The sequence below is a fragment of the Symphalangus syndactylus genome, chromosome 2 (genome assembly GCF_028878055.3).
Source record: "Symphalangus syndactylus isolate Jambi chromosome 2, NHGRI_mSymSyn1-v2.1_pri, whole genome shotgun sequence".
Lineage (NCBI taxonomy): Eukaryota > Metazoa > Chordata > Mammalia > Primates > Hylobatidae > Symphalangus > Symphalangus syndactylus.
Genome location: NC_072424.2, coordinates 117,040,161 through 117,062,458, shown reverse-complemented (window position 1 = coordinate 117,062,458; position 22,298 = coordinate 117,040,161).

Below are 22,298 nucleotides of genomic sequence, written 5' to 3'. Positions count from 1 at the left end.
ATAGACTGGATTAAGAAAATGTGGCACATATACACCATGGAATACTATGCAGCCATAAAAAATGATGAGTTCGTGTCCTTTGTAGGGACATGGATGAAACTGGAAAACATCATTCTCAGTAAACTATCGCAAGGACAAAAAACCAAACACCGCATGTTCTCACTCATAGGTGGGAATTGAACAATGAGAACTCATGGACACAGGAAGAGGAACATCACACTCCGGGGACTGTTGTGGGGTGGGGGGAGGGGGGAGGGACAGCATTAGGAGATACACCTAATGCTCAATGACGAGTTAATGGGTGCAGGAAATCAACATGGCACATGGATACATATGTAACAAACCTGCACATTGTGCACATGTACCCTAAAACCCTAAAGTATAATAAAAAAAAAAAAAAAAAAAAAAAAAAAACAGTGTAACACTTGATACAGTGTTTAGTTCGAAGACAGTGGCAGCTCCAGAACTGCCATAGAAGAGGACTTATGGACTGCAATTGGGTTGAAAGTGGGGCAGGAGACTATTTGGCTTGTCATGAAGTTGCACTTTCACACTAATTTTATTCATACGTTATCCGGGGGTTTGTGTGAACTGAAGCCACTCTGATCCAGTGTGCCCACATGTACCAAGTGGGGTCCAGTCTAACCTAGCTATTGGGTTTTTTTCTGCTGTAATTCTGCCTACCAAGAGGAATCACCTGCAGATAGAATCAAGCCAAGAGGTGAGTGGAGTTGCAAGAAGAGAAACAATCCTGGTAACCATATTTCAGCCCCTGGAACATGTTGGTCTTTTTAGATCCATTAATTTCCCTTTTTTTTTTTTTGAGATGGAGTTTCATTCTTGTTGTCCAGGCTGGGGTGCAGTGGCATGATCTCAGCTCACTGCAACCTCCGCCTCCTGGGTTCAAGTGATTCTCCTGCCTCAGCCTCCCAAGTACCTGGGATTACAGATGCCCACCACCATGCCCAGCTAATTTTTTGTATTTTTAGTAGAGATGGGGTTTCACTATGTTGGCCAGGCTGGCCAGGCTGGTCTCAAATGCCCGAACTCAGGTGATCCACCCGCCTCGGCCTCCCAAAGTGCTGGGATTACAGGTGTGAGCCACTGCGCCCAGCCTAGTTTCCCTTTTTAAGAGGGTGTGTTTGCATTGCTGGATGGGTTGCTGTCATCTGCATCCAAACAGCAATGAGTGGCAGAGATGAGAAGAAGCATGAATGGCTACACCATGGTGGCACACCAAAAGAAAAGGGGTCTAAATTCTAAAAATTAACTTCTATGGAAATAGTTCCAAAATCTCATTTCTCATTTTAATTTCTCAACATACCTTTAAAAACTCTATTGCAAAAATGATGATTTATTGCAAAGTGAATTCTCTCATGTAACCCACCACCTGGGTCAAGAAATAGAGCATAGTCAAGCATCCTACAGGTTACCCCTCCCTCCTTCTTAGAGAAAAGCACATTTGTTTTGCCTATGTGTGTATATGAGTGCATGTGTATGTGTGCATTTGTGTGTGTAAGGGGGCTGTTTTTTGTTTTTGTTTTTACTTTGTGAAGGTATCCTTTTATGTCTGGCTTCTTTTGATCAAAACTATGTATGTGCAATTCATCCATGTTTTGGCTTGTAGGAGTAGTTCATTGATTTTCATTGTCATATAGTGATCTATAGTATGAATATACCACAACTTATCTATTCCAATGTTGACTGACATTGGAATTGTTTCCAATTAGTGTCCACTACAAATAATGTTGCTGTGATATTTCCTATGTGTATATGTAGGAGATAAATTGGTGGGTTATATGACATGTGTCTATTTCAGATATAGGAGATACTACCAATCAGTTTTCCAAATAGATTGTAACAATTATTTCAATACCAGTGTATGAGTGTTCCCATTGATCTATGTCCTCCCCACACATCATGTATCAGTTGTTTTTATTTTAGCCATTTGGAAGTATATAGGAATATGTCACTGTCGTTTTTTTGTTTGTTTGTTTTGTTTTGTTTTGTTTTTGAGACAGAGTCTCACTCTGTCTCCAGGCTGGAGTGCAGTGGTGTGATTTTGGCTCACTTCAACCTCCGCCTCCCGGGTTCAAGCGATTCTTGTGCCTCAGCCTCCTGAGTAACTGGGATTACAGGCACACACCACCACACCTGGCTATTTTTTGTGTTTTTAGTAGAGACGGGGTTCTGCCATGTTGGTCAGGCTGGCAAAACTCCTGACCTCATGATCCGCCCTCCTCAGCCTCCCAAAGTACTGGGATTACAGGTGTGAGCCACCACGCCTGGCGTCTCACTGTAGTTTTTTTTGTTTTGTTTTGTTTTGTTTTGTTTTGAAACAGAGTCTTGCTCTGTCTCCCCAGCTGGAGTTCAGTGGTGCAATCTCGGCTCACGGCAACCTCCATCTCCTGGGCTCCAGCAATGCTCGTGCCTCAGCCTCCCGAGTAGCTGGGACTATGGACGTGTACCACCACGCCTAGCTAATTTTTGTATTTTTTGTAGAGATGGGGTTTTGCCATGTTGCTTAGGCTGGTCTTGAACCCCTGACTTCAAGTGATGCGCCTGTCTCAGCCTCTTAAAGTGCTGGGATTACAGGCATAAGCCATGCACCTGACCCTCATTGTAGTTTTAATTGGCCTTTCCTGATGACTAATGAGGTTGAGCACCTTTTTGTATAGTTATTGGTCAAGTGTATAGCCTCTTTCGTGGCATGCATATTCATGATTTTTTTTCCCTCATTTCCTATGGTTTATCTGTTTTTTCTTGTTCATGTGTAGTAATGCTTTATATTTCTGGAAAGTAGTACTTTATTACTTAACACAATTACAAATCAGTTCTCCTATTCTGTCGTTTACCTTTTTATTCTCTTAATGATATACTTTGATAAAAAGAATTTATCAATTTTAATAGTGTTCAATTTATCAATCTTTTACCTTTTTTGACAAATACATTTGTATTTTGTTTTTGTCATCTTTGTGCTACTTTAGTCATAAATTGAATGTTCATGTATATGTGTGTCTTTTTCTCTTTTTTTTTTTTTTCTTTGAGACAGGATCTCACTCTGTGGCCCAGTCTGGAGTGCAGTGGTGTAGAGCAATCTCAGCTCACTGCAAACTCTGCATCCTGGGCTCAAGTGATCCTACCACCTCAGCCTGGGTAGGTGGGACCATAGGTGCGCATCACCAGCCTGACTAATTTTGGTATTTTTAGTAGAGACAGGGTTTCTCCATGTTCTCCAGGTCAGTCTTGAACTGTTATGCTCCAGCAATCCACATGCCTCGGCCTCCCAAAGTGCTGGGATTACAGGTGTGAGTCACTGCACCTGACCTATGTGTGTCTTTTTTCTAAACTCTATTCTGTTCAGTTGATTTGTTTATCCTTGCACCAATACCACATAATTTTAATTAGTGTAGCTTCATAATAAATCTTTATAGCTGATAATGTAAGTCTTCCTGCTTTGTTGTTCTTCAAAGTATTCTTAACTTCTTAGCCCTTTTACTTTCATATATAATTTAGAATCAGCTTGTCAGTCTACACACACACACACACACACACACACACACACACACACACACTGGGGTTTTCATGGGGATTGAATTTAATGTATAAATTAATCTGAAGAGAATTGAGGTTTTTACAATATTGAGTTTTCCAATCCAGGAATGCGGTAAATATCTCAATTTATTTAGTTTTTCTTTGACTATTTTCAGTAACATTTTATATTTTCTTGGTGTCTTTGTTTATTTTTCATTAGATTTAATTCTAGATGTTTGATGTTTTATGATACAATTGAAAATGACATAGTTATTTAAATTTCACTTCCTATTATTGTTTGCTGCTGATATACAGAAATATAATTTTTTTATGTATTGGCTTTGTAGCTAGCAACCTCATCAGATCCACTAGTTAATTACAATGGGCTATTTGTAGATGTTTTTGGATATTCTAAACACACAATCATGTCATCTAGAAATAACGGCATTTTTTTCTCCCTTTCCACTCACTGTCTCTTTTATTAATTTTTCTTGCATTATTGTACTTATAAGAACCTCTTGTAGAATTTGAATATTTATGGTGATAGTGGGCTTCTTAGCTTATTCCTGATCTCAAGGGAAAGTTTACATATTTTGCTATTAAATAGAATGTTTACTATATGGCATCTGTAGACATTTTCTATCAGATTAAGGACATTCACTTTTATTCCTAGTTTGCTATGAGTATTTGTCATAAATAGGTGCAAATTTTATCAAATGCATTTTCTGTTTCTATTTAGATAATCATGATTTTTCTCTTCTGTTAACGAGGTGGGTTACAGTGATTGATTTTCAAATGTCAAGCTAACTTTACATTTTTAGAACAAATTCAGGTTGGTAAAGAAGTAATATTCTTTTTACATTACTGGATTTGGTTTGCTAGTATTTTGTTTAGGATGCTTGCATCTATGTTCACGAGAGAGATTCTTTGTAATTTTCTTTTTTTACAACGTTCTTGTCATTATAAGTTAGGAAGTATGGCTTACTTTTCTATTTTGGGGGAAAAGTTTGTATATGTTGAGTGTTCTTTTTTTTCTTAAATATTAGAAGAATTCTTTGATTAAGTTATCTAGATTTGGAGTTTTTTGTGGAAAAGACTTAAATTGTGGATTTAATTGTCTTTAATACATTTTCCATTTTCTGTGACAGTTGTGGTATGCTATATTTTTCAAGATACTAATCTATTAAACCTAAATTTTCATATTTATTGGCACAAATTGTTTATTATATTCTCTTAATTTAAAAAATTCTGTAATATCTGCAGTAATTTTCCAATCCTGATAGTGATTATGTCTTCTCCCTATGCCTTATCAGAAAGCTATCAATTATATTATGATGTTCACAGACCAAATATTGGCCTTTGGTTTTCTCTATTTTATTTTCTTTATTGTACATTTGTTTTCTATTTCATTCATCGTGTGAATTTCTTAATACCTAATTTGTTGTTCTTTTTCTCATTTCTTGAGCTAGAGTCTTAGATCATTAATTTTCTTCCTTCCCCCATCCCAATAAATGCATTTAAGACTACCTAAGAATGGCTTTAACTGCATCCCACAAGTTTTGATCTATTATGTTTCTTAAAACTCCATTCAAAATATTTTTAAATTGGCCGGGCGCGGTGGCTCACGCTTGTAATCCCAGCACTTTGGGAGGCCGAGGCGGGCGGATCACGAGGTCAGGAGATCGAGACCACGGTAAAACCCCGTCTCTACTAAAAATACAAAAAAAATACAAAAAAATTAGCTGGGCGTGGTGGCCGGCGCCTGTAGTCCCAGCTACTCGGAGAGGCTGAGGCAGGAGAATGGCGTGAACCCGGGAGGCGGAGCTTGCAGTGAGCCGAGATTGCGCCACTGCACTCCAGCCTGGGCAACAGAGTGAGACTCCGTCTCAAAAAAAAAAAAAAAAAAAAAATTTTAAATTTTCTCTGTGATTTCATCTTTCACATATGTTTAAAAGTGTATTGATTCATTTCTAAACATTAGAAATTTTCTACTTTTATCTTTTAATTAATAGTTTAATTGTGTTACAGTCATGGACTATACTATATGATTTAAATCATTCGAAACATGTTGAAACTATACAGTTTCACATACAGTCAATTTTGGTAAATGTTCCACCTGCAGTTGTTGAGTGCAGGCAGTGTTCTATATGTATCAGTTAGGTCATTTTATTAATCCTGTTGTTCAAATCTTCTTTAACCCTGTTGATTATTCATTTGTTTATTTATTTTTGGTCCATTGACCAAAATATTCACCAGTTTTTGGTCCATGGACCAATAAATTCGGTCCTATCAGTTAAAGCTCTTACTATCAGTGTAGTTTTTGTTTTTGTTGTTATTGTTGTTGTGTTCTGAGATAGAGCCTCTCTTTGTTACCCAGGCTGGAGTGCAGTGGTGCAATCTCGGCTCACTGTGATCTCCACCTCCCGGGTTCTAAGCAATTCTCCTGCCTCAGCCTCTGGAGTAGCTGGGATTACAGGTGTGTGCCACCAGGCCTGGCTAATTTTGTATTTTTGGTAGAGACAGGGTTTTGCCATGTTGGCCAGCTGGTCTCAAACTCCTGACTTCAGATGATCCACCTGCCTCGGCCTCCCAAAGTGCTAGGATTACAGATGTGAGCCACTGCGCCCAACCCATTGTAGATTTTTATATGTCTCCATTTTGTTCTATCAGGTATTATCTTATTATTAGGTGTATAAAAATTTATACTTGTGATATCTTTATGTTGGATTGACCACTTTATTATGAAGTATCTTTTTATCTGTAGTATTGCTTATTGCCTTAAAGTCCACTTTGTCTGAAAAAAGTATAGGTACATGAGCTTTCTTGTGGTTAATATTTTCATGCTATATCTTTCTCCACACCTTTATTTTCAATTTTCCCAAATTATTTTAATTTGCAGTATGTACTTCTGTACAATATAGAGTCTTGTTTTATGTTGTTTGCTTTATCTAGTCTGACAATTTTTGTCTTCTAATTAGAGATTTTGATTCATATGTATGAAATTAAACTCACCACCTTGCTATTTATTTTATACTTGTGCCATCTGTTTTATGTTTATTTTTATTCCTTTTTAAATTCTTTTGGACTTTGGATTATACATTTTTATTATTTTTATTATATTCCCCTCACTGTTAGCTATTTTTAGTTATTCAATCTTTCCTTAAGCTTTTAGTGGATACCATAGGCATTTCAACATTCATCTTTGACTTATTAAAGTCTAATGAATAATATTATTTTGCCACTTCCTGGCCAAAGCAAGGCCTTGGAACATTTTAACTCCATCTAATCCTTTACTCCTATCTTCTGATTCATCATCCAGTTTATGATCATTTTCTCTTTAATTATATCTAAGCCACTGTTATACCAATCCATTGAGTTCTTAATTTCAGGTATCATATTTTCCAGTTTTAGACATTGTATCTTTTTTTATAGTTTCCAGTTTTCTTGTACAATTCTCTGTCTCATCGTTTAATTTATTGAATGTACAAATCATCATTATCTTAAACTCCACGTCCGATCGTTGCAATATCTGGATATCTTAAGTGTTTTTATCTTGGTTTTCAGCAATTTTGCCTAGAGATATACTAGATATTTTTTGTTTGAATGCAGGGCAGTTTCTGGAAGAAAAAAAAAAAGAAAGAAAGAAAGAAAAGGGGAGATGATTTAAATCTCTGGAAAGTGTTATCTTCCTGAAGAGAGTACTTATTTTAGCTTCCAGCAGGCAGTTAAGATGGAACCAGTTATCTTACCCAGTCATAAACTGAGGTGATTTCAAATTGGGCTTCAGACTTTTTAGGGAACTTTATTTTCTGTAGTGTAATTGTTTGAGGGTCCCAACTAAAAGCATGGAGTGTTTGCCAGGGCCCTAAACCATTAACTAGCTCTAAAATCCAATTTTTGTTTCTGATGCCCCATGAAACTGTAGGATGCTTTGCTTAGCGTCTCCTCATCTCAGTCACAGGTTGCATATTTGCAAGAGCCTTCAAGGGGAAAACCAGTCCGAATGTTACTTCATTTCTCTTTTTGTTTTTCTTGACCCTTTCAAGTTTTTGTTGCCTAGGTAGCTCTCCAGTGCCTTCCAACAGACATTCTGCATGTTTCATCCAGTTCTCCTAGTTATTCTTGGATGCAGGGTTACCCTGCAACAACTGATTCTACCCTTACAAGAAGCAGAATTCCCATCCAGCTTGTCTCTTGAGCATCAATTTCATTATCTTGAGATTCTGAAGATGCATCATATTTCCTTTGAGTTCTAGTATTCGGGCTCCATGATTTGGGCTCCTCTGAGTTTCTGTTTTATTTAAGAGCCAGCTATGGAGGACCAGGTTTGTTCTTTTAGCTAAGATTTTGACCTTTATCATTATCTGATATAATGGAAATATTAAAGGTCAACCACGGTTGAAACTGGGCAAGTAAGTTTTATCCTATGTGCCAAAGAATCTGTCTGAGGCCAAAACTGGTCTGGGAGGAAAGTGTGCCATAGTAAGTTAATAACGCCAACCCTAGGAGGGGAAGGGGCAGCACATATGCCAGGCATTTGTCAGACGCAGATATGGTGACACACATATGGATCCAGCTCTCTGAGGAGCTGCTTCGTATCCACTTAAATTTGAGAGACTCATGGCTACCTCACTCCTGCCTCCCTTTGGATGGTATACAAGGATTCACTAAAATGGCAGATATTCACCCCATAAACTAAAGTACTAGCAAAAAACAAATCCCAGTGACTTGTGGTTTCCCATCACTTTGTGTAAGGATTTGAGAAGTTTGAATTAAATAGAAATTAAATAGCCTGTTCAGGCTTCTATAACAAAATACCATAGACTGGGTGGCATACAAACAACAGAAATTTATTTCTTGCAGTACTAGAGGCTGAGAATTCCAGTATCAAGGTACCAGCAGATTCGGTGTGTGGGAGTTCTGCTTCTTTATAGACAGCCATCTTCTCACGGTGACTTCACATGGCAGAAGGGGCAAAAGATCTCTCCAAGGTCTCTTCTATAAGGGCACTAATCCCATTCATGAGGGGTCCACCCCCATGATCTAATTATCACCCAAAGGCCCCACTTCCTAATACCATCAGTTTGAGAGTAAGGATTTCAACATATGAATTGAGGGGGACACAGTTAGTCCCTAATATCAGTTGAGATTCAGCTGTCAGGAAATGAAGGGTAATTATGGTGACCATATTTTCTAAACCACAAGTGAAAATCCGGTTGGACAAAGCCTAATACTCTTATATCAGCAAGAAAACAGAACATTAGAAATCAAGACTGACCAGGAAAAGCCAGCTCATAGGTATAACAAATATAATTCTGCCACCAGTTCAAGATACTCTAGATTTTTGCTGACTTGGTTCCAAGATGGGGCTTTAGAGAGTTTTCCATATTGATGGGATTTTCCAGACCAGAGTTATAAGAAGGAAAGGCCTGCCTGCCGTCTCAGCCTCCCAGCTGCTCCCAGACACATCTGTGGGGAACCAGATAACTGACTCCTAACCTGTTTATTTTAGCCCAGTGGCTTCGCTTCTTGACGTCTCCAGTCTCATGGTCACATTCCAAAGGCCCTCACTCTGAAACTGCCTGCAAGCAGGGACAAACAGCAGCAGCTGCCACCGCACTGATAATGGGTTTGTGTTGCTGCTTGCCCAGAAAGGCTGCTTTGAGCTGATGATTTGCATTTCTGCTTGCCCAAACATACAGCCTCCGTGCGGCCGCCAGCTTCTGCACAGAGAGAACAGCAGTGCCACCTACTGAACCGCTGGAGATGTAGCCAGCGACTCGGTCAGCTCAGGCCTGCTTGTCGCTAAATCTGGCAGGACTGTGTCCCCAGCAACCGGACTGAAAATCACCTTTGTACAGTGATTAATAAGTAGGCCTCCTCTTCTGCCAACTTGAGTGATTGTTTACCACTGTTAGGCTGAAAAAGTCTCAAGGAAGTTTATTTTTCTCTGAACAAATGAAACCAAATTGCAGTTGGGATCCAGGTTGTATCCCACTTCAGTGAGAAATGGGCGAGCCAGCAATTGTGGAGTTGAACATTGAATACAGTTAGTGAGTACTTACCCTGTGCTAGACACTGGGTGAGGCACCGGGATAGAAGTGTGAATGAACTACACTAGACAAGCAATAGAAAGATAATGAACCTATACCAGCATTCCACAATTGACAAAATACACTCAAATAACTCAGCCACAATTTACTCCACAGAGAGTATATCTCCAAGGATGGGATTTGGGGAAACCAGCTTTCTATTCTCCCATGGGTTCCATTGCTGCTGTTGCCAAGCTGAGATCCAGAAGCCATGATGACTTCTTCAATGGTTTTTTGGGTTTTTATAAATCATCAATTAACAAATAATATTATGGAATCTTTTTTTTTTTTTTAGACAGAGTTTTGCTCTGCCGCCCAGGCTAAAGTGCAATGGTGCAATCTCAGCTTACTGCAACCTCCACCTCCCAGGTTCAAGTGATTCTTCTCCCTCAGCCTCCCGAGTAGCTGGGATTACAGGCATGCTCCACCATGCCTGGCTAATTTTTTGTATTTAGTAGAGACAGGGTTTCACCGTGTTGGTCAGGCTGGTCTCGAACTCCTAACCTCAGATGATCCATCCACCCTGGCCTCCCAAAGTGCGGGGATTACAGGCGTGAGCCACCGCGCCTGGCCTATATTTGGAATCTTCTTCACAAAATTGCTGCTTTGCAGATGCCCTAAGTATCTGCTTGGCCTTCCTCCTGGAAAATCTTGCCTGGACAACTCTCAAAGTGCTAAATCTTTTTGCAGTATTCACAAACTCATCTATGTGTGTTAATAGCACATTTCTGACAATTATTAATAAAGTATATTTTATATGTTTTTGGTGTCTAATGACATCAGAAAACCTTACTTAAATATGTGCATACATACAAACGTACTTGTACTTGCTTATATAAGTTAGTAATTAAGCACCCTATTAAGTCAAGAACCCAACACATACTGAATTGGTCACACATTTGCTGCTGAGCAGCAGAAGCTGAACACCCTCAAGGGGACCCTATCATACTGAAAGACACTAATGCTTCAGCCACTGTATACAGCTGCCATCCAGTCATAGTCTAATGAGTTATGCAGGTGTGACTCCTCCTCTAAAAGGAGAGACCAGGTAAATACAAATTATTGGAAATGGGCAAATCAGTGTCATGTTGGACACAATGTTCATAGCTTTAAGACTGATTGCAATATTCACAAACTAAGCTAAAATTTCTTTTGTTTTTTTTTTTTTTTTTTTTTTTGAGACAGACTCTTGCTCTGTCGCTCAGGCTGGAGTGCAGTGGCACAATCTTGGCTTACTGCCACCTCCGCCTCCCAGGTTCAAGCGATTCTCCTGCCTTAGCCTCCCGAGTAGCTGGGATTACAGGCACCTGCCACCATGCCCAGCTAATTTTTTGTATTTTTTAATAGAAACGGGGTTTCACCGTGTTAGCCAGGATGGTCTCCATTTTCTGAGCTTGTGATCTGCCCGCTTTGGCCTCTCAAAGTTCTGGGATTACAGGTGTGAGTCACCACGCCCAGCCTAAGCTAAAATTTCTTAAACAACTACTATGAAAATTATATGTGAAGCAGGATGAAGCAGACGTTAAACCTGCTAAAGTGTCTGGTATTTTACTATGATTTTACTTTTGAAGTGGGCAATAATTTAAATATTATGCATTAAATATTTACATTAGCTCTTATTTTCACTCATAAATATTCAGTTTCCATGTTCCCTACCCATCCCCACTCCCTTCTTTTTGCAAGCTTCTGTGCAAAGTGGCTTTGCAAACATGTTTCCACTCAATCTTTCAGCTGCTGACTTCAGAGACTTTTCTTATATGACTTATTCTTTAATTCCCATGATGCAGTCAAAGGGAGGTTTTCAAGTACTAAATGTATAAGCGCAAGGCTGCTGTCAGCTGCTACAAGTCCACATTTAGCCATTAGGTGTGCTGCTAGGAGAATAGGCACATACCACCCTGGGCATCTCTCAGAACCTTCCACAAAATTCTGAGACCACTCCAGGCCTCATTCTCGCCAAAATACCTGCACTGTTCTAAGGATAGGCATTGTAGCTTATCTAGGTCCCTTTAATTTTTATTTTATTTCAATAGGTTTTGGGGTACAGGTGGTTTTTGTTACATGCATAAGTTCTTTAGTGGTGATTTCTGAGATTTTGGTGCATCAGGTACACCTGAGCAGTGTACACTGTACCCAATATGTAGTCTTTTATCCCTTACCCCCTCCAACTCTTCCCTGCAAGTCCCCAAAGTCCATTATATCATACTTATGCCTTTGCATCCTCATAGCTTAGCTTCCACTTGTAAATGAAAACATATGATAATTGCTTTTTCATTCCTGAGTTACCTCACTGAGAATAATGGCCTCCAGCTCCATCCAAGTTGCTGCAAAGGCCATTATTTCATTCCATTTTATGGCTGAGTAGTATTCCATATTGTCTATATACCACATTTTCTTTTTTGTTCTTTTCTTTTTATTATTATTATTATTATATTTTAAGTTCTATGGTACATGTGCACAACATGCAGGTTTGTTACATATGTATACATGTGCCATGTTGGTTTGCTGCACCCATTAACTCGTCATTTAGCATTAGGTTTATCTCCTAATGCTGTCCCTCCCCCCTCCCCCCACCCTACAACAGTCCCCAGAGTGTGATGTTCCCCTTCCTGTGTCCATGTGTTCTCATTGTTCAATTCCCACCTATGAGTGAGAATATGTGGTGTTTGGTTTTTTGTCCTTGCGATAGTTTGCTGAGAATGATGGTTTCCAGCTTCATCCATGTCCCTACAAAGGACATGAACTCATCCTTTTTTATGGCTGCATAGTATTCCATGGTGTATATGTGCCACAATTTCTTAATCCAGTCTATCATTGTTGGACATTTGGGTTAGTTCCAAGTCTTTGCTATTGTGAATAGTGCTGCAATAAACATACATGTGCATGTGTCTTTATAGCAGTATGATTTATAATCCTTTGGGTATATACCCAGTAATGGGATGGCTGGGTCAAATGGTATTTCTAGCTCTAGATCCCTGAGGAATCGCCACACTGACTTCCACAATGGTTGAACTAGTTTACAGTCCCACCAACAGTGTAAAAGTGTTTCTATTTCTCCACATCCTCTCCAGCACCTGTTTTTTCCTGACTTTTTAATGATCGCCATTCTAACTGGTGTGAGAGGGTATCTCATTGTGGTTTTGATTTGCATTTCTCTGATGGCCAGTGATGATGAGCATTTTTTCATGTGTTTTTTGGCTGCATAAATGTCTTCTTTTGAGAAGTGTCTGTTCATATCCTTCACCCACTTTTTGATGGGGTTATTTTTTTCTTGTAAATTTGTTGGAGTTCATTGTAGATTCTGGATATTAGCCCTTTGTCCAATGAGTAGGTTGCAAAAATTTTCTCCCATTCTGTAGGTTGCCTGTTCACTCTGATGGTAGTTTCTTTTGCTGTGCAGAAGCTCTTTAGTTTAATTAGATCCCATTTGTCAATTTTGGCTTTTGTTGCTATTGCTTTTGGTGTTTTAAACATGCAGTCCTTGCCCATGCCTATGTCCTGAATGGTATTGCCTAGGTTTTCTTCTAGGGTTTTTATGGTTTTAGGTCTAACATGTAAGTCTTTAATCCATCTTGAATTAATTTTTGTATAAGGTGTAAGGAAGGGATCCAGTTTCAGCTTTCTACATATGTCTAGCCAGTTTTCCCAGCACCATTTATTAAATAGGGACTCCTTTCCCCATTTCTTGTTTTTGTCAGATTTGTCAAAGATCAGATAGTTGTAGATACGCGGCATTATTTCTGAGGCCTCTGTTCTGTTCCATTGGTCTATATCTCTGTTTTGGTACCAGTACCATGCTGTTTTGGTTACTGTAGCCTTATAGTATAGTTTGAAGTCAGGTAACATGATGCCTCCAGCTTTGTTCTTTTGGCTTAGGATTGACTTGGCGATGCAGGCTCTTTTTTGGTTCCATATGAACTTTAAAGTAGTTTTTTCCAATTCTGTGAAGAACGTCATTGGTAGCTTGATGGGGATGGCATTGAATCTATAAATTACCTTGGGCAGTATGGCCATTTTCACGATATTGATTCTTCCAACCCATGAGCATGGAATATTCTTCCATTTGTTTATATCCTCTTTTATTTCATTGAGCAGTGGTTTGTAGTTCTCCTTGAAGAGGTCCTTCACATCCCTTGTAAGTTGGATTCCTAGGTATTTTATTCTATTTGAAGCAATTGTGAATGGGAGTTCACTCATGATTTGGCTCTCTGTTTGTCTGTTATTGGTGTATAAGAATGCTTGTGATTTTTCACATTGATTTTGTATCCTGAGACTTTGCTGAAGTCAATTATCAGCTTAATGAGATTTTGGGCTGAGTCGATGGGGTTTTCTAGATACACAATCATGTCATCTGCAAACAGGGACAATTTAACTTCCTCTTTTCCTAATTGAATACCCTTCATTTTCTTCTCCTGCCTGATTGCCCTGGACAGAACTTCCAACACTGTGTTGAATAGGAGTGGTGAGAGAGGGCATCCCTGCCTTGTGCCAGTTTTCAAAGGGAATGCTTCCAGTTTTTGCCCATTCAGTATGATATTGGCTGTAGGTTTGTCATAGATAGCTCTTATTATTTTGAGATACGTCCCATCAATACCTAATTTATTGAGAGTTTTTAGCATGAAGGGTTGTTGAATTTTGTCAAAGGCCTTTTCTGCATCTATGGAGATAATCATGTGGTTTTTGTCTTTGGTTCTGTTTATATGCTGGATTACGTTTATTGATTTGCGTATGTTGAACTAGCCTTGCATCCCATGGATGAAGCCCACTTCATCATGGTGGATAAGCTTTTTGATGTGTTGCTGGATTCGGTTTGCCAGCATTTTACTGAGGATTTTTGCATTGATGTTCATCAAGGATATTGGTCTAAAATTCTCTTTTTTTGTTGTGTCTCTGCCAGGCTTTGATATCAGGATGATGCTGGCCTCATAAAATGAGTTAGGGAGGATTCCCTCTTTTTCTATTGATTGGAATAGTTTCAAGAGGAATGGTACCATCTCCTCCTTGTACCTCTGGTAGAATTTGGCTGTGAATCCATCTGGTCCTGGACTTTTTTTGGTTGGTAAGCTATTAATTATTGCCTCAATTTCAGAACCTGTTATTGGTCTATTCAGAGATTCAACTTCTTCCTGGTTTAGTCTTGGGGGAGTGTATATGTCGAGGAATTTATCCATTTCTTCTAGATTTTCTAGTTTATTTGCATAGAGGTGTTTATAGTATTCTCTGATGGTAGTTCATATTTCTGTGGGATCGGTGGTGATATCCCCTTTGTCATTTTTTTATTGTGTCTATTTTATTCTTCTCTCTTTTCTTCTTCATTAGTCTTGCTAGTGGTCTATCAATTTTGTTGTTCTTTACAAAAAACCAGCTCCTGGATTCATTGATTTTTTGAAGGGTTTTTTGCATCTCTATTTCCTTCAGTTGTGCTCTGATCTTAGTTATTTCTTGCCTTCTGCTAGCTTTTGAATGTGCTTACTCTTGCTTCTCTAGGTCTTTTAATTGTGATATTAGGGTGTCGATTTTAGATCTTTCCTGCTTTCTCTTGTGGGCATTTAGTGCTATAAATTTCCCTCTACACACTGCTTTGAATGTGTCCTAGAGATTTTGGTATGTTGTGTCTTTGTTCTTGTTGGTTTCAAAGAACATCTTTATTTCTGCCTTCATTTCATTATGTACCCAGTAGTCATTTAGGAGCAGATTGTTCAGTTTCCATGTAGTTGAGCGGTTTTGAGTGAGTTTCTTAATCCTGAGTTCTAGTTTGATTGCACTGTGGTCTGAGAGACAGTTTGTTATAATTTCTGTTCTTTTACATTTGCTGAGGAGTGTTTTACTTCCAACTATGTGGTCTATTTTGGAATATGTGTGGTGTGGTGCTGAAAAGAATGTATATTCTGTTGATTTGGGGTGGAGAGTTCTGTAGATGTCTATTAGGTCCACTTGGTGCAGAGCTGAGTTCAATTCCTGGATATCCTTGTTAACTTTCTGTCTCGTTGATCTGTCTAATGTTGACAGTGGGGTGTTAAAGTCTCCCATTATTATTGTGTGGGAGTCTAAGTATCTTTGTAGGTCACTAAGGACTTGCTTTATGAATCTGGGTGCTCCTATACTGGGTGCATATATATTTAGGATAGTTAGTTCTTCTTGTTGAATTGATCCCTTTACCATTATGTAATGGCCTTCTTTGTCTCTTTTGATCTTTGTTGGTTTAGAGTCTGTTTTATCAGAGACTAGAATTGCAACCCCTGCCTTTTTTTGTTTTCCATTTGCTTGATAGATCTCTTCCATCCCTTTATTTTGAGCCTATGTGTGTCTCTGCACATGAGATGGGTTTCCTGAATACAGCACACTGATGGGTCTTGACTCTTTATCCAATTTGCCAGTCTGTGCCTTTTAATTGGAGCATTTAGCCCATTTACATTTAAGGTTAGTATTGTTATGTGTGAATTTGATCCTGTCATTATGATGTTAGCTGGTTATTTTGCTCGTTAGTTGATGGAGTTTCTTCCTAGCCTTGATGGTCTTTAAAATTTGGCATGTTTTTGCAGGGGCTGGTACCAGTTGTTCCTTTCCATGTTTAGTGCTTCCTTCAGGAGCTCTTTTAGGGCAGGCCTGGTGGTGACAAAATCACTCAGCATTTGCTTGTCTGTAAAGTATTTTATTTCTCCTTCACTTCTGAAGCTTAGTTTGGCTGGATATGAAATTCTGGGTTGAAAATTCTTTTCTTTAAGAATGTTGAATATTGGCCCCCACTCTCTTCTGGCTTGTAGAGTTTCTGCCGAGAGATCAGCTGTTAGTCTGATGGGCTTCCCTTTGTGGGTAACCCGACCTTTCTCTCTGGCTGCCCTTAACATTTTTTCCATCATTTCAACTTTGGTGAATCTGACAATTATGTGTCTTGGAGTTGCTCTTCTCGAGGAGTATCTTTGTGGTGTTCTCTGTGTTTCCTAAATTTGAATGTTGGCCTGCCTTGCTAGATTGGGGAAGTTCTCCTGTATAATATCCTGCAGAGTGTTTTCCAACTTGGTTCCATTCTACCCATCACTTTCAGGTACACCAATTAGATGCAGATTTGGTCTTTTCACATAGTCCCGTATTTCTTGGAGGCTTTGTTCATTTCTTTTTATTCTTTTTTCTCTAAACTTCTCTTCATGCTTCATTTCATTCATTTCATCTTCCATTGCTGATACCCTTTCTTCCAGTTGATCGCATCAGTTACTGAGGCTTGTGCATTCGTCACGTAGTTCTCGTGCCGTGGTTTTCAGCTCCATTAGGTCCTTTAAGGACTTCTCTGCATTGGTTATTCTAGTTGTCCATTCGTCTAATTTTTTTCAAAGTTTTTAACTTCTTTGCCATTGGTTCGAACTTCCTCCTTTAGCACGGAGTAGTTTGATCTTCTGAAGCCTTCCTCTCTCAACTCATCAAAGTCATTCTCCGTCCAGCTTTGTTCCGTTGCTGGTGAGGAGCTGCGTTCCTTTGGAGGAGGAGAGGTGCTCTGAATTTTAGAGTTTCTGGTTTTTCTGCTCTGTTTTTTTTTTCCCCATCTTTGTGGTTTTATCTACCTTTGGTCTTTGATGATGGTGACGTACAGATGGGGTTTTGGTGTGGATGTCCTTTCTGTTTGTTAGTTTTCCTTCTAATAGTCAGGACCCTCAGCTTCAGGTCTGTTGGAGTTTACTGGAAGTCCACTCCAGACCCTGTTTGCCTGGGTATCAGCAGCAGGGGCTGCAGAACAGCGGATATTGGTGAACTGCAAATGCTGCTGCCTGATTGTTCCTCTGGAAGTTTTGTCTCAGAGGAGTACCCAGCCGTGTGAGGTATTAGTCTGCCCCTACTTGGGGGTGCCTCCCAGTTAGGCTACTCGGGGGTCAGGGACCCACTTGAGGAGGCAGTCTGCCCGTTCTCAGATCTCAAGCTGCATGCTGGGAGAACCACTACTCTCTTCAAAGCTGTCAGACAGGGACATTTAAGACTGCAGAGGTTATTGCTCTCTTTTGTTTGTCTGTGCCCTGCCCCCAGAGGTGGAGCCTACAGAGGCAGGCAGGCCTCCTTGAGCTGTGGTGGGCTTCACCCAGTTCCAGCTTCCCGCCTCTTTGTTTACCTACTCAAGCCTGAGCAATGGTAGGTGCCCCTCCCCAGCCTCGCTGCCGCCTTGCAGTTTGATCTCAGACTGCTGTGCTAGCAATGAGTGAGGCTCTGTGGGCGTAGGACCCTTCGAGCCAGGTGCGGGATATAATCTCCTGGTGTGCCATTTGTTAAGCCCATTGGAAGAGCGCAGTATTAGGGTGGGAGTGACCTGATTTTCCAGGTGCCATCTGTCACCCCTTTCTTTGACTAGGAAAGGGAATTCCCTGACCCCTTGCCCTTCCCAGGTGAGGCGATGCCTTGCCCTGCTTCGGCTCATGCACGGTGCACTGCACCCACTGTCCTGCACCCACTGTCCGGCACTCCCCAGTGAGATGAACCTGGTACCTCAGTTGGAAATGCAGAAATCACCCATCTTCTGCGTCGCTCACGCTGGGAGCTGTAGACTGGACCTGTTCCTATTCGGCCATCTTGGCTCCACCCACATTTTCTTTATCTACTCGTTGGTTGATGGGCATTTAGGTTGGTTCCATATTTTTGCAATTGCGAACTGTGCTGCTGTAAATGTGTGTGCATGTGTCTTTTTAATAAAATGACTTCTTTTCCTTTGGGTAGATACCCAGTAGTGGGATTGCTAGATTGGATGGTAGTTCTACTTTTTGTTCTTTAAGGGATCTCCATACTGTTTTTCATAGTGGTTGAACTAGTTTACATTCCCACTAGCAGCATAAAAGTGTTCCCTCTCACCACACCCACTCCAACATCTGTTTTTTTTTAATTTTTTATTTATGGCCATTCTTGCAGGAATAAGGTGGTAGCTCATTGTAGTTTTAATTTGCATTTTCCTCATCATTAGTGATGTTGAGCATTTTTTCATATGTTTTTTGGCTGTTTGTATATCTTCTTTTGACAATTGTCTATTCATATTCTTTGCCCACTTTTTGATGGGAGTATTTTTTCTTGTTGATTTGTTTGAGTTCTTTGTAGACTCTGGATATTAATCCTTTGTCAGATGCATAGTTTACAAATATTTTCTCCCATTCTGTGGGTTGTCTGTTTACAACACTGAATATTTCTTTTGCTGTGCAGAATCTTTTTGGTTTAATTAGGTCCCATTTATTTTTGTCTTTGTTGCATTTGCTTTTGAGTTCTTAGTCATGAATTCTTTGTCCATGCCAATGTCTAAAAGAGTTTTTCCAATGTTATCTTCTAGAATTTTTATGGTTTCAGGTCTTACATTTAAGTCTTTGATCCACCCTGAGTTGATTTTTGTATAAGGTGAGAGATGAGGATCCAGTTTCTTTCTTCTACATGTGGCTTGCCGGTTTTCCCAGCACCTTTTATTGAATAGGGTATCCTTTCCCCACTTTATCTTTTTGTAAGCTTTGTCAAAGATCAGTTGGCTATTAGTATTTGGCTTTATTTCTGGGTTCTCTATTCTGTTCCATTGGTCTACGTACATGATTCGTTCTTTTAGCTTAGCCTTGCTTTGGCTAGGTGGGCTCTTTTTTGGTTCCATATGAATTTTAGGTGTGTTTCTTCTAGTTCTGTGAAGTAGGATGATAGTATTTTGATGGGAATTGCATTAAATCTGTAGATTGCTTTTGGCAGCATGGTCATTTTCACAATATTGATTCTACCCATCCATGAACATGGGATGTGTTTCCATTTGTGTGTGCCATCTATGATTTCTTTCAGCAGTGTTTTGTAGTTTTCCTTGTAGAGATCTTTCACCTCCTTGATTAGGTATATTCCTAAGTTTTTGTTTGTTTGTTTTTTACAGCTATTGTAAAAGAGGTTGAGTTCTTGATTTGATTCTCAGCTTGGTCATTGTTGGTGTATAGTAGGGTTACTGATTTGTGTACATTAATTTTGTATCCTGAAATATTGCTGAATTCATTTACCAGTTCTAGGAGCTTTTTGAATGAGTCTTTAGGGTTTCCTAGATATATGATCATGTCATCAGCAAACAGCTACAGTTTGACTTCCTCTTTACCAATTTGGATGTTCTTTATTTCCTTCTCTTGTCTAACTGCTATGGCTAGGACTTCTAGTACTATGTTGAATAGAAGTGGTGAAAGTGGGCATCCTTGTCTTGTTCCAGTTCTCAGGGGGAATGCTTTCAACTTTTCCCCATTCAGTATAATACTGGCTGTGGGTTGTCATATATGGCTTGTATTACCTTCAGCTATGTCCCTTCTATGGCAATTTTGCTGAAGGTTTTTGTAATAAAGGGATGCCAGATTTTGTTAAATGCTTTTCTGTGTCTATTGAGATGATCACGTGATTTTTGTTTTTAATTGTGTTTATGTGATATATCACATTTACTGACTTGTATATGTTAAACCATCCCTGTAAACCCATATGAAACCCACTTGATCATGGTGGATTATCTTTTTGAAGGGATGTTGAATTTGGTTAGCTAGTATTTTGTTGAGGATTTTTGCATCTATGTTCATCAGGGATATTGGTCTGTAGTTTTCTTTTTTTGTTATGTTCTTTTCTGGCTTTGGTATTAGGGTGATACTGGCTTCATAGAATGATATAGGAAGGATTCCCTCTTTCTCTGTCTTTTGGAATAGTTTCAGGATTGTCACGAATTCCTTTTTAGATATCTGGTAGAATTCAGCAGTGAATCCATCTGGTACTGTACTTTTTTTGTTGGTAATTTTTTAAATTACTGATTCAATCTCATTGCTTGTTATTGGTCTGTTTAGAGTTTCCATTTTTTTCCTGATTTAATCTAGAAGGGTTGTATATTTTCAGGAATTCATCCATCTCCCCTAGATTTCCTAGTTTGTGTGCATAAAGGTGTTCATAGTAGTCTTGAATGATCTTTTATATTTCAGTGGTATTGGCTGTAATATCTCTAGTTTCTCTCTCTCTCTTCTTTTTTTTTTTTTTTTTTTTTTTTTTGAGACTGAGTCTCACTCTGTCACCCAGGCTGGAGTGCAATGGTGCGATCTCAGCTTACTGCCACCTCCACCTCCCAGGCTCAAGCAATTCTCATACCTCAGGCTCCCAACTAGCTGGGATTACAGGTGCACACCACCATGCCCAGCTAATTTTTATACTTTTAGTAGAAACAGGATTTTGCCATGTTGGCCAGGCTGGTCTCGAATTCCTGGCCTCAAGCGATCTGCCTACCTAGGCCTCCCAAAGTGCTGGGATTACAAGCGTGAGCCACTGCACCTGGCCCTGTTTCATTTCTAATTGAACTGGTTTGGATCTTCTCTCTTCTTTTCTCAGTTAGTCTCACTAATGTGCTATCAATTTTGTTGCTCTTTTCAAAGAACCAACTTTTTGTTTCATTTATCGTTTGTAGTTCTCTTTGTTTCAATTTTATTTCAGTCTGCTATGATCTTTGTTATTTCTTTTCTTCTACTGGGCTTGTATTTAGTTTGTTCTTGTTTCTCTAGTTCCTTGAGGTGTGACATTGGGTCGTGTATTTGTGCTCTTTCAGACTCTTTGATGTAGATGTTTAATATTGTGAACTTTCCTCTTAGCACTGCTTTTGCTGTATCCCAGAGGTTTTGATAAGTTGTGTCACTATTATTCATTTCAAAGAATTGTTTAATTTCCATCTTGATTTCATTATTAATCCAAAGATCATTCCAGGGCAGATTATTTAATTTCCATGTATTTGTATAGTTTTGAGGATTCCTTTTGGAGTTAACTTCCAGTTTTATTCCATTGTGGTCTGAGAAGTTCCTTGATATGATTTTGATTTTCTTAAATGTATTAAGACTTGTTTTGTGGCCTATCATACGGTCTTTTTTGGAGAATATTCCACATGCTGATGAGAATAATGAATATTCTGCAGTTATTGGGTAGAATTTTCTATAAATATCTGTTATGTCCATTTGTTCTAGGGTGTAGTTTAAGTCTATTTTTTCTCTGTTGACTTTCTGTCTTGATGATCTGCCTAGTGCTGTCAGTGGAGTACTGAAGTCCCGCACTATTATTTCGTTCCTATCTCTCTCATTTCTTAGGTCTTGTAGTAATTATTTTATAGATTTGGGAGCTACAGTGTTAGGTGTATATATATTTAGGTGCATATGTAATATCGTCCTGTTGGACTAATCCTTCTATCATTATATAATGTCCTTCTTTGTCTATTTTTACTGTTGTTGGTTTAAAGCCTGCTTTATCTAAGAATAACTACTCCTGCTCGCTTTTGGTTTCCATTTGTGTGGAATATCTTTTTCCACCCCTTTACCTTAAGTCTATGTGAGGTCTTATGTGTTAGGTAAGTCTCTTGAAGACAGCAGACACTTGGTTGGCAGGTTTTCTTAAATCCATTTTGCCATTCTGTTAGCTTTTTTTTTTTTTTTTTTTTGAGATGGAGTCTCACTCTGTCGCCCAGGCTGGGGTGCGGTGGTGCAATCTCGGCTAACTACAACCTCTGCCTCTGCCTCCTGGGTTGAAGCGATTCTCCTGCCTCAGCCTCCCAAGTAGCTGGGAATACAGGCACATGCCACCACACCTGGCTAATTTTTTGTATTTTTAGTAGAGATGGGGTTTCACCATGTTAGCTAGGATGGTCTCAATCTCCTGACTTCGTGATCCACCCGCCTTGGCCTCCCAAAGTGC